Source organism: Bubalus kerabau, chromosome X, assembly GCF_029407905.1.
Source record: "Bubalus kerabau isolate K-KA32 ecotype Philippines breed swamp buffalo chromosome X, PCC_UOA_SB_1v2, whole genome shotgun sequence".
NCBI lineage: Eukaryota > Metazoa > Chordata > Mammalia > Artiodactyla > Bovidae > Bubalus > Bubalus kerabau.
Window position 1 is genome coordinate 141342889 of NC_073647.1, and position 12182 is coordinate 141355070.

The 12182-nt window shown below is 43.9% G+C and overlaps 1 protein-coding gene across 1 annotated transcript in view; it reads left to right on the top strand.

Moving 5' to 3' along the window:
- The window catches only part of SMPX (small muscle protein X-linked), a 52914-nt gene that overhangs the window by 38837 nt on the left and 1895 nt on the right, over positions 1-12182 (top strand). The gene's annotated exons all lie outside the window — the stretch shown is intronic.

The following is a 12182-nucleotide window of genomic DNA, read 5'->3' on the forward strand; positions in this document are numbered from 1 at the left end:
GTCCCACGCCCTGGAGAGTCACTTGAGTTTAACCATTAACTCAGCAACTTTGAACCCCTCTCCCAATTCATCTCAGACTAAAAACTGCTAGGGGTGCTGTTTCCTCCAGTTGCACCCTTTGGAATGACTCATTAAGAGCAAAGCCCAAGTAAGTCCCCATTCCACTGAAGTTTGCTTTAACAAGTTGAGTGTCTAGATGTAAACGCAATGTAAGTGGGGTTTGTATGATATGCTAAGGACTAATTGCTGCTTGCTGAACTATGGCACTGTAAGCTTTGGTTCAAGGCCAGCCCGCTGTGTCGGCCTGCTTCCACAAAGGGGAATCCATGAGTTTTTAGGATGGCAAGTCTCTAGAGACTGGCTACTCGCCTTTTTAGAAATGCCCAAAGCAATATGGTCTTATTCTGCAGCTAGGATCTGGTTTTTGAGATAAACAAAATGCCAACTTTGAGATTCCCATTAATAACCTCTACTCACTGACATATAAAATATAAGAGCTGGACTTGGCCCAAGGCAACTGTATTAGTTATATATTGCTGTATGACATGGAGAAGGAAATTGCAGCCCACTCCAGTATTCTTGCCTGGAGAATCCCAGGGACAGAGGAGCCTGGTGGGCTGCCATCTATGGGGTCACAGAGTTGGACGCGACTGAAGCGACTTAGCAGCAGCAGCTGTATAACAAATTACCCCAAACCTAGCAGCTTAAAGCAATAATACTATCTCAGAGTTTCTGTGGGTCAGGAGTTCACAAGTAGCTGAGCTGTGTGGTTCTGGCATCCCTGATGATGTTGCAGTCAAGATATTGGCTGGGACTGTAGTCATCTAAACCCTTGACTAAGATTAGAAGATCCTCTTTTAAGATGGTGTACTCTCACCACTGGCTGATTGATGATGACAGTTATCAGGAGGTCTTGGTACCACTGGGCTGCTTGAGTGCCCTCCCAACATGGCAGCTGGCTTCCCTCAGACCCAATGATCTAAAAGAGAGCAAGGTGGAAGCTGCAGTGATTTTTAAGACCCAGTCTTGGAAGTCACACCCTGTCATTTCTGTAATATGCTACTGATTACACAAGTCAGCCCTACTCAATGTTGAATACTCAATATGAATACCAGGTGGCAAGACTTACTGGGGTTCACCTGGGAGGATGCCTACCCCAGAAACCTAACCCCTACCCCTCTTTTCTTTTTTTTTTTACATTTGACAGAACTGAGGTCTGGAGAAGTGAGGTTTTGCCCAGCATCACATAGCGTTAACTTCTCAGTGTTTGCTTTTCTTTCAACCCTACTGATCCCCATCATTCACAATTTCTTATATTTATTTAAAACACCAAATGTTGTTTATCTTTGGGGAGATTAGAAAGATTACTTCCAAATGTGAAGCCAGTTTCCCTGATGTTTTTAACAGCAGACGCTTTCATAAACCAGACAACATACAAGCAAAGCACAAACTCTGAGCACTAGGGAAAGGTCTCTCTTCACTTCCCTGAGTCATTAGGCAGCAGGCGCTCCAAATGGAGGGAGGAGAAAGCAGAAACTCTTAGGCAGGGCAAATTCAGAAGTAAGCTAAAAAGTCAGGGTTGAAGGGATAAATCAGCTTGTGTACTGCTCCCTCTCCTCGGTTTGTACTCATATTGTGATAGTGTTCCTATTCTCTTTCGATTTGGGAGGGTGAAAACAAAAACAGGAAAAAAGCAGAGAGTAACACCAGAAATCAGACCGATGGAAGGGTGATTCTCCTTAAGAGTTACTGTCTCATTAGTCCAAGAAGAAAGGCAGTGATCAACCAGAGAAGACTCCCTAGAAGAAACACAGAATTTTCCTTCTGTAAAAATTTGTTTCTGAAAACACACACACACACACACACATTTTTAAGCACAAAACTCAAAACTGCGATAAATATCATCAGCTCCTTTGTTTTCAGGGTCCTCTTTGAAATAGCCATCTTCTAAAAAGGACAGCAACCAGAAAGAAACCACTTCTATAATCTCTCTCCCTTTTCTAACAGTTAAAAAACAACAAGACCTGTCATCTCTGATCAACATAACTAGTCAGGAGACAAGACGGCTTTCTCTCTGCCTGACCTATTTTGTCTAATGGGGTCCACTCTTTCACCCTTTGACAAGCCACCTTTTCTTCTGAGTTCCATTTATAGCAGGGCTGTATTAATGGTTAAATCATTAGGAACAGGTCCGTTTCCCTCCCAAGGCTTATTTCCTGTTCAATAAATTAAGCCATGAGATCGGAAGACTGTCCATTTCTGCTTTATTGAAGCTCAGATTCTTCCTAGCCCACAAACTACTGGGCACTGACAGGTGGGAGCCTGGCCGGCAGTCTGTGGTCATTTGTGATTTGTCTCATATTTTGTTCTCTGAGTAAAGTGGGAGGCCCTTGGGAACCTTCCTAAGCCCCTGCTGAAGTCTGAGACTGGAGCGGAGATGCTTCAGTGGGGAGCCCCTGGGCTTTCGCTGGGCCGTCTTTCTAAATCCTCAGGCAAGAGTCCTTGGACAAGTGCTGTGAGTTTCTTAGATGTCTGACCCTTGTTGTTACCTTGAAAGAAGGTTTGCGAACTCCATTCACCCACCATGCTTGTTGCTGCCACACACGTGACCTCTCTGAGCAATCAGAGCATTAGTGGCCCACAGCTCTCAGAGTGACCTGTGCCTTTCATTCCCTAAAGCCTTTTCTCCCTGGTTTTTCATCACCAGAGCCCTGCAGCAAACAGGATTTTTTTAAAAAAGTAAAAACACAAAGCGATAAACAGGCCGTCCTGACAAACAGCCCTTAGTGGCTCCTCACCGCTCCCAGGGCCTGCACTAACTGACTCAGGCTCACCAGGTTCTCCCAACAGGCATTTCTGCCCACCCAGGGCATCACTTGCTCCAAGCCAGCTCATGGAGGTGCCATGCTGAATCTAGGCTTTTATATATGCTCAGAGTATTATTTTCCAATTTCTCTCTCTTTCCCTTCCCATGAGCAGGCTAACTCTTACCCATCATTCAGGTCTCAGTTTAAATACGATTTGGGAAAAGCCTTTCCATAGCCCCTCAAACTGATAAAGCATCCACAGTTTTCTGTGTTGGTCCCCTCATGGCTGCACCCGTCACCATGGAGGAATGGATTGCCATCACTTACTTTATTGTCTGATTTTCCTTCTAGATGATCAGTGCCTTGAAGGGGTATAACCTAACCATTGGTGTGTCCACAGTGCCAACCTAATACATTTTCTGGCATATAATATAACCAAAATAAAACCAGGCGTCTGGTTTCCTCCTTTAAGACCGTTTAAGTACAGTCTCCTCCAAAAGAAACATCAATTGATCACTGAAAGTGGTCTCAAAAAGGAATGCAAACCTTCACCTAAGATTAACATTGTAAAGTGACCTAAAAATTCTTGACCCGTTATTAGTCTATGATTCCTTCTCATTCATTCTTTCCCCAGAGTCCAGTTATCCACTGATTGCCCCGGTCCTTCTTTTTTCTGTAATTTCAACTCAGTTCACTGCTTCCAATACTCCTCTCCACCCATTTAGTACCCCAGGGGCAAAATGCCATCCCTTCCACTGAGAACTACTTTCTAAGACCCTTGATTCTCAAAGTGTGCTCCATGGACCAACAGCAACAGCATCCCCTGTAAATTTGCTAGAAATGGACAGCCCTTGGCCCCCACCCCAGGTTTCCTGAGTCAGAATCTGCAGCTTAACAGGATCCTCAAGTGCTTCCTCTGGACATTAAAGTCTGAGAAGTGCTTCTAGGCCAGCGGTTCTCAACCCTGGCTGCACATCAGAGGCCCAGGATATCCCACCCCCAGAGATGCTGGAGTCATAGTTGTGGGGCAGCCTGGACCTCGGAATTTTTAATAACTCCCCAGGTGATTCCGATGTGCAGCCAAATTTGAGCTCCTGTTCTGGGTGATTTAAAGAAACTCACCCCTCCGCAACTTAGGGAGTGATTTTCCAAAACTTCTAAATAAAACCCCATATCTCCAAAGCAATGCTTTTCTTTTCATGAACATCCGTTTCTGACCTCTTGTCACTTTTAAGGTGATAAAATTAAGGACCTTTGATAATGGCTTCAAAAGGTAGGATTTGGCAAGGTCCGATGCTGTAAAGAGCAATATTGCATAGGAACCTGGAATGTTAGGTCCATGAATCAAGGCAAACTGGAAGGGGTCAAACAAGAGATGGCAAGAGTGAATGTCGACATTCTAGGAATCAGTGAACTAAAATGGACTGGAATGGGTGAATTTAACTCAGATGACCATTATATCTACTACTGCGGGCAGGAATCCCTCAGAAGAAATAGAGTGGCCATCATGGTCAATAAGAGAGTCCGAAATGCAGTACTTGGATGCAATCTCAAAAACGACAGAATGATCTCTGTTCGTTTCCAAGGCAAACCATTCAATATCACGGTAATCCAAGTCTATGCCCCAACCACTAACACTGAAGAAGCTGAAGTTGAACGGTTCTATGAAGACCTACAAGACCTTTTAGAACTAACACCCAAAAAAGATGTCCTTTTCATTACAGGGGACTGGAATGCAAAAGTAGGAAGTCAAGAAACACCTGGAGTAACAGGCAAATTTGGCCTTGGAATACGGAATGAAGCAGGGCAAAGACTAATAGAGTTTTGCCAAGAAAATGCACTGGTCATAGCAAACACCCTCTTGCAACAACACAAGAGAAGACTCTACATATGGACATCACCAGATGGTCAACACCAAAATCAGATTGATTATATTCTTTGCAGCCAAAGATGGAGAAGGTCTAGACAGTCAGCAAAAAGACCAGGAGCTGACTGTGGCTCAGACCATGAACTCCTTATTGCCAAATTCAGACTGAAATTGAAGAAAGTAGGGAAAACCACTAGACCATTCAGGTATGACCTAAATCAAATCCCTTATGATTATACAGTGGAAGTGAGAAATAGATTTAAGGGACTAGATCTGATAGATAGAGTGCCTGATGAACTATGGACTGAGGTTCGTGACATTGTACAGGAGATAGGGATCAAGACCATCCCCATGGAAAAGAAATGCAAAAAAGCAAAATGGCTGTCAGGGGAGGCCTTACAAATAGCTGTGAAAAGAAGAGAAGCGAAAAGCAAAGGAGAAAAGGAAAGATATAAACATCTGAATGCAGAGTTCCAAAGAATAGCAAGAAGAGATAAGAAAGCCTTCCTCAGCGATCAATGCAAAGAAATAGAGGAAAACAACAGAATGGGAAAGACTAGGGATCTCTTCAAGAAAATTAGAGATACCAGAGGAACATTTCATGCAAAGATGGGCTCGATAAAGGACAGAAATGGTATGGACCTAACAGAAGCAGAAGATATTAAGAAGAAATGGCATGAATACACAGAAGAACTGTACAAAAAAGATCTTCACGACCCAGATAATCACGATGGTGTGATCACTCACCTAGAGCCAGACATCCTGGAATGTGAAGTCAAGTGGGCCTTAGAAAGCATCACTACGAACAAAGCTAGTGGAGGTGATGGAATTCCAATTGAGCTATTCCAAATCCTGAAAGATGATGCTGTGAAAGTGCTGCACTCAATATGCCAGCAAATTTGGAAAACTCAGCAGTGGCCACAGGACTGGAAAGGGTCAGTTTTCATGCCAATCCCAAAGAAAGGCAATGCCAAAGAATGCTCAAACTACTGCACAACTGCACTCATCTCACACGCTAGTAAAGTAATGCTCAAAATTCTCCAAGCCAGGCTTCAGCAATATATGAACCGTGAAATTCCTGATGTTCAAGCAGGTTTTAGAAAAGGCAGAGGAACCAGAGATCAAATTGCCAACATCCATTGGATCATGGAAAAAGCAAGAGAGTTCCAGAAAAACATCTATTTCTGCTTTATTGACTATGCCAAAGCCTTTGACTGTGTGGATCACAATAAACTGTGGAAAATTCTTAAAGAGATGGGAATACCAGACCACCTGATCTGCCTCTTGAGACATTTGTATGCAGGTCAGGAAGCAACAGTTAGAACTGGACATGGAACAACAGACTGGTTCCAAATAGGAAAAGGAGTATGTCAAGGCTATATATTGTCACCCTGTTTATTTAACTTATATGCAGAGTACATCATGAGAAACGTTGGACTGGAAGAAACACAAGCTGGAATCAAGATTGCCGGGAGAAATATCAATAACTTCAGATATGCAGATGACACCACCCTTATGGCAGAAAGTGAAGAGGAACTAAAAAGCCTCTTGATGATAGGTAAAGTGGAGAGTGAAAAAGTTGGCTTAAAGCTCAACATTCAGAAAACGAAGATCATGGCATCCGGTCCCATCACTTCATGGCAAATAGATGGGGAAACAGTGGAAACAGTGTCAGACTTTATTTTTCTGGGCTCTAAAATCACTGCAGATGGTGACTGCAGCCATGAAATTAAAAGACGCTTACTCCTTGGAAGGAAAGTTATGACCAACCTAGACAGCATATTCAAAAGCAGAGACATTACTTTGCCAACAAAGGTTCGTCTAATCAAGGCTATGGTTTTTCCTGTGGTCATGTATGGATGTGAGAGTTGGACTATGAAGAAGGCTGAGCGCCGAAGAATTGATGCTTTTGAACTGTGGTGTTGGAGAAGACTCTTGAGAGTCCCTTGGACTGCAAGGAGATCCAACCAGTCCATTTTGAAGGAGATCAGTCCTGGGATTTCTTTGGCAGGAATGATGCTAAAGCTGAAACTCCAGTTCTTTGGCCACCTCATGTGAAGAGTTGACTCATTGGAAAAGACTCTGATGCTGGAAAGGATTGGGGGCAAGAGGAGAAGGGGACGACAGAGGATGAGATGGCTGGATGGCATCACTGACTCAATGGATCTGAGTCTCAGTGAACTCTGGGAGTTGGTGATGGACAGGGAGGCCTGGCGTGCTGTGATTCATGGGGTCGCAAAGAGTCGGGCACAACTGAGGGACTGATCTGATCTGATTAAAAATAATGATTGGATTGATTTGGGGTGGGGGGAGGGAATGAAGGCATTAATTTAAGCTTGCTCAGAGAGCTTTTTAAAGAAGAGTCACCAAAACATCCCTCAAAATCTTGCTAATTAAAAAACAATCCTGTACTTGAAAAAGAAAACCCATATAATTGGCAAACAGAGCCCATGCAAATTGGGAAGCAAAATATTAACACCTTAATAGATAAATAAAGGAACTGAACTCACAATTCACAAAAGCAGATGCAGAATTAATAGAGAAGCCATGAGAAAATGAGAACCTCATTAGTAATTAAAGGGATATTCAATGAAAAATGTTACTTGTAATATTCACAATAAGTAATGGGAAAATGATCATGAAACAGGGGCTTGTTCATTCCCTCGATAGATAGTCTTCCATAGAGCAAGTGCTATGCCAGCCTAAGTGACGAGGGTGTGGGCCTTAGTAAATGAAGAAAGTTCCAGCCATTCTGGATTATTATGTCCTCCAACCCAATTAGACCTTGATGGAAGCCATCCTAAAGAGAATATGTGGGAAAAGTTTTGTTTACTTATGATAGCAAAATTCATTAAGAACCTAAGTGTCCAATAATAGGATTATGGTTAAGTCAGCTCTTGTATACCCACCTGATGGAATAGTACACATACTATCTGTGATGTGAAAGTGAAAAGTGTCAGTCACTCAGTCATGTCAGACTCTTTGTAACCCCATGGACTGTAGCCTGCCAGGCTCCTCTGTCCATGGGATTCTCCAGGCAAGAATATTGGAGTGGGTTGCCATTCCTTTCTCCAGGGGATCTTCCCAACCCGGGGATAAAACCTGCATTGCAGGCAGATTCTTTAGTGTCTAAGCCACAGGGAAGCCACCAGCTATGATATAATGAATGATAAATAAAAAAAGAATACAAACAGTAGAAAACTGAACAAATGATTCAGTAATCAAATTCTGAAATGGTACATGATATCATCTTCATACCCAATATATGCAATATATATTTTTACATTTAAAGCTCCAAGGTGCCCTAACACTAAGAAAATGGTTTATCTGTGTTTGATCCAGTAATCTCAATTTTTCTGACCATGGAAAGTTTTTGTTCCCCTTCCTTCCCTTTCTTTCAAAGGTGAAACTTGCTTTATTGTCTCTTGGAACTAATATTTCTCAAACAAATGAACAAAACCTTAATGATATACTAGCATATATGGTAGTATTTAAGAGCTACGCAAAAATAACAGCCATACATGGGTATATACATATGGAAAAAAATTCATTAAGTTGTTCACTTATGATTTGTGCATTTTACTCTATGAAAATATTAACACTACTAAATTCAGAGAAGACAAAATATTTTTTAAAATGAAAATTAGGTATTCATTAGGACAAGTACTAGAATGTTAAGTCAAATTATTTTTACACTACAGGTACACTTATACATATCAGCTATTCATTTGAGGTGCCTCTAATACCATCAACATGTACAGACTGATTGTAGGGGCTAGGAGCTCCGGACAAGCATTTAATCTTGGACCAGCCATTAACTAGCTATGTGACCTCGGACAAGTGATTCAAGCCCTCTGGAGTTCAATTTCCTAATTTCTAAAATGAGGAGGGATAAGAAAACTCAAGTTTCATCCATCTTTGAAAATAGGTTTACTATTTTGGAAGATTGCAAAGCTTTGTAGCTATACCTTTGCTTGATGGTGTACCAATATCCAGGTTTTCAAACTTAATACTGAGACTATGGACCACTCACTACCATCGTTACTATGAAAACAAACAAAACAAACAAAATGTCAGTGAGCTTTAAGGGGATCTCTATGACAGTGTGCTTCCCAGGATACTTGACTGGAGAGAGGGAGGGAGGCCTACATTTATTTCATATGTTCTGTTAACTTTATGTCAAGAAATTGCTTTTCCATTTGGATGTCCCAGGACCTCTGCCTGCCAGAGACCAAGCCAGACAGTTCAAAGAGGATACTGGGCATTTCTGATGGAAGTGCCATTGTCCCTAGGTCTCAAATGCTCAGGCCTAAACAACATAGAAGGTCTGCCATCTTTGGAAACTTGAGAACCTCTTAAGACAGCAGTCTACTCGACTTTTTCATCACTTGGTTTTCCTCTGTGCGTTACTGATCCCTGCTTTACTCGGAAGTCTTGGGCCAGTGTTTTTCCAGTAAAATCTGTGGCCCCTTTAGAAACAGAGCGGTCTGTGCTCTGACAGATGGAGACACTGACCGCAAAGCCAAGAGCCACCAATGGTAACTAGTCCTGGATTATGCCCCTGATTCCACAAAGATCTCTACCAACAAGTTCAATATAATCTCAGCTGCCAGTTCCTGACTTGATATCGAAGCCAACAAACTCTCAGTATAACAGGATTAAAAAAAAAAACAAAACCTTTTTGAACTTATTTTTAATGAATTTCACCTGGACATGTACTTTGCCTTCTTAGCATCACTCAAATTCTTCACACCCAGCATGTACACTGCTTGACTGGATTTTAGGTGTAGAATCATACCCCCCAAATCCCCAAATGTCCTGCTCTTTGTGTCTTTCTCATCTCCCTTGTTTTTTTTTTTTTTTGTTTGTTTGTTTTTTTACTAGTAATTAGTAGAAACATTTCCGTTTTTACTTTAGCCACCAAAGGCTTTGTGATGTACCAAAGCCAATTGGCGTGGCTATTTTGCAGTTTAAGGAAAAAGTTTTTACCGAGAGTTTTGTTTCTTTTACTTTATGAGTGGCTGGTGGAGATAAAGTTCTGGGTTTGGAGTGGCCCTGGCGCAGTTTCACACAGTGTGCTTCCTTTGTCCTTGACCTTGGTGTGCAGGTGCACTAAGAGTCGTGCTTGTAGCCGGCATTGCCTTCATCTCTGTGTGGTCACGATGGTCACGTGGGGCAATGCACATGAATGTGCTTTGTAAACTCTAGAGGACTCCACCAATGCCCTCTAACAAACTCCAAAGCTTCAACCAGTGTGCTCTGGGAGCCTGGTCGGCCACTCCATATGCAACTGGGTGGAACATGAGGCACGGCCTTCCTCTCGACGACATTTGAGTGTCACTGTGTTTATGGCTCTATGATTTAGCACCACGCAGGAGTAAGTTATCATTGCACCGCCCCCAGGTGTCTGGGTAAAGGACCAAATGCAGAGTGGTGTTGAGTGGACTCCATTTCCTAAATGATGTATGTGGGGCCGTGGCAAGTATGAGTAACACAGCTATAAATGGGTCATGGCAAGGCATAAACATCACATGCCCTCAGCCTGGACTTAAGAGTGACACATGGGAGCTGTCTGGGGTATCACCCCTGCCACAGCCAAGGTGTGCCTTTCTCAGTGTGAACTTTTTTGCTTAGGGTAGAAAAGGGATGCCAGGTAGCTGGAGGGGGCCTTGCATTCCCCATCGTTCTCACCCATGTCCCCGGCAGGAGAACAGGACACAGGAGAATAGCTGACAGCTGTGGTCTAGGCGGCAAAGCAGTGTGGCCTGGGATACCGCCCAACACCCTTGCATTCCAGCACCCCGACAAACAAGTGTGCTTTACAGAAGGGGCAATTTTAGCTCTGGATCCCTTCCCATTGTTCTCAATTTTAAATGTGAGCCCTGACCCAGGTCTCTGAATTCTTGGATTCTGGTCACATAAAGGCATTCTGAGAACACTCGGAGTCCCACCAGGCCAAGGATGGAGACACTGGTCCTCTGGGGGCCCTGCACTCTTGGAAGGACCACTGTGACCTTGGCCATCAGCAATGTCCTGTGTCCAGGGCTGCTGGGCCCTCTCAGATTCTACTGGGGCCAGGGAAGGAGAGCAGAAGCTGAGGGAGGGCAGGGTGGTCTGTAGAATGACAACTCCGGTGACTCTTCTGCTCTATCTGCTGCCTCCTGCCAGCTCCTTCTACAAGGAAGATCCAGGCTCACTTTGTAGATGAGACGAGGTGACTGTGTTAAGTCAGTGATTCCTGCATCCCCTTATGAAGCACAGTTTGCTTTTCTTAAATCTCAGTGGCCACGATAGTCTGGGCAAACTGCATCAAGGTTTCCTTATGTTTCCAAAACTGTCTTAAAGTCAGAGATGTCCACAAGCTGAACCCAGTCATGAGGGGCATCTTAGGGCTTTTAAGAAAACAGTTGCTGAAGGGTTGCTGCAAAAGGCTCATCCTCTATTTCTCAGGATAGCTATAATTCTAGACCCATGAGACAGATATGTGAGGGTCAAAGTCTATCTTAAGCCTGTCACAGAAACGGCTGCAGATGAGGCTTTCTAGTCTGGACACTTGTTGGAGAGAAATGTCTCCTCATAGAACAAGCTTCAGTGACAATTTGCTATGAACCATCACCCTTTCCATGCTGTTCAGAGAAGCTCAAGGAATGAATGCCTTGGTTTCAAGGGCAGCTTGTGACGGGCCTCTCCCTTGGCCAGAGAGACTGGCCATATGTCACCGAGCACAGTGACCACAGCAGTAACATGGCCTGGGCACACACTGGCCCTGATGGAGCTATGACAGGGCCCAGGACAGGTGTGACAGCGCAGTGGGGATGCACTGCTGTGTCCTGCCTCTGTGGCCCCTTGCCCATTCCTGCGGCCTCACAAGCATTCCAGTGCCACTTCTTCTCCTGCTCTCAGCCCTCCAGTGCTCCAACTTGCCAGTCCCTAGGCTTCCGCTTTGTGTCAGGTGCCAGGATAGGCAAGGGTGTGGAAAGACATGTCCTTCAGAAGGTCACAGCCTACAGGACGGCTATGGTGGGAATGAGATAAGGGGAGAGAGAGGATGGGCAGCTCATGACAATGCAACCGATGATATGGAGAGCCATGCGGGAGTGGGGGGACTTCAGTTAAGAGTTATCAGCCACTTAACTTCAGTTAAGAGGGAGAGGCCTGAAAGCTTGAATCATGTTATGTGAGCAGCAAGTGGCAACAAACTCAGTGCAGGGTGTGCAAGGGAGACCCAGACTGGCATGGGGGACCCCAGGTGACCCTGGGAAGCTGCTGGTCAACAAAGTGCATTTCAGCCAGGAAATCATGGACTGGGAAAGAGGAAGCATTTTGCTTTTTCCTGGTGAATGACCTACACTGAAAACTGAGTTGCTATGAAAAGGAAATAAATGCTATAAAAATACAGGAGTCAGAGGGGGTACCGTTTTCAGTTCTGTAGTCAATGACGCATTCCTACCTTCCCTCCAGTTCAAGAACCATCCAAACCTTCCCTTTAAGGGAGTGCAAGGGGCCCA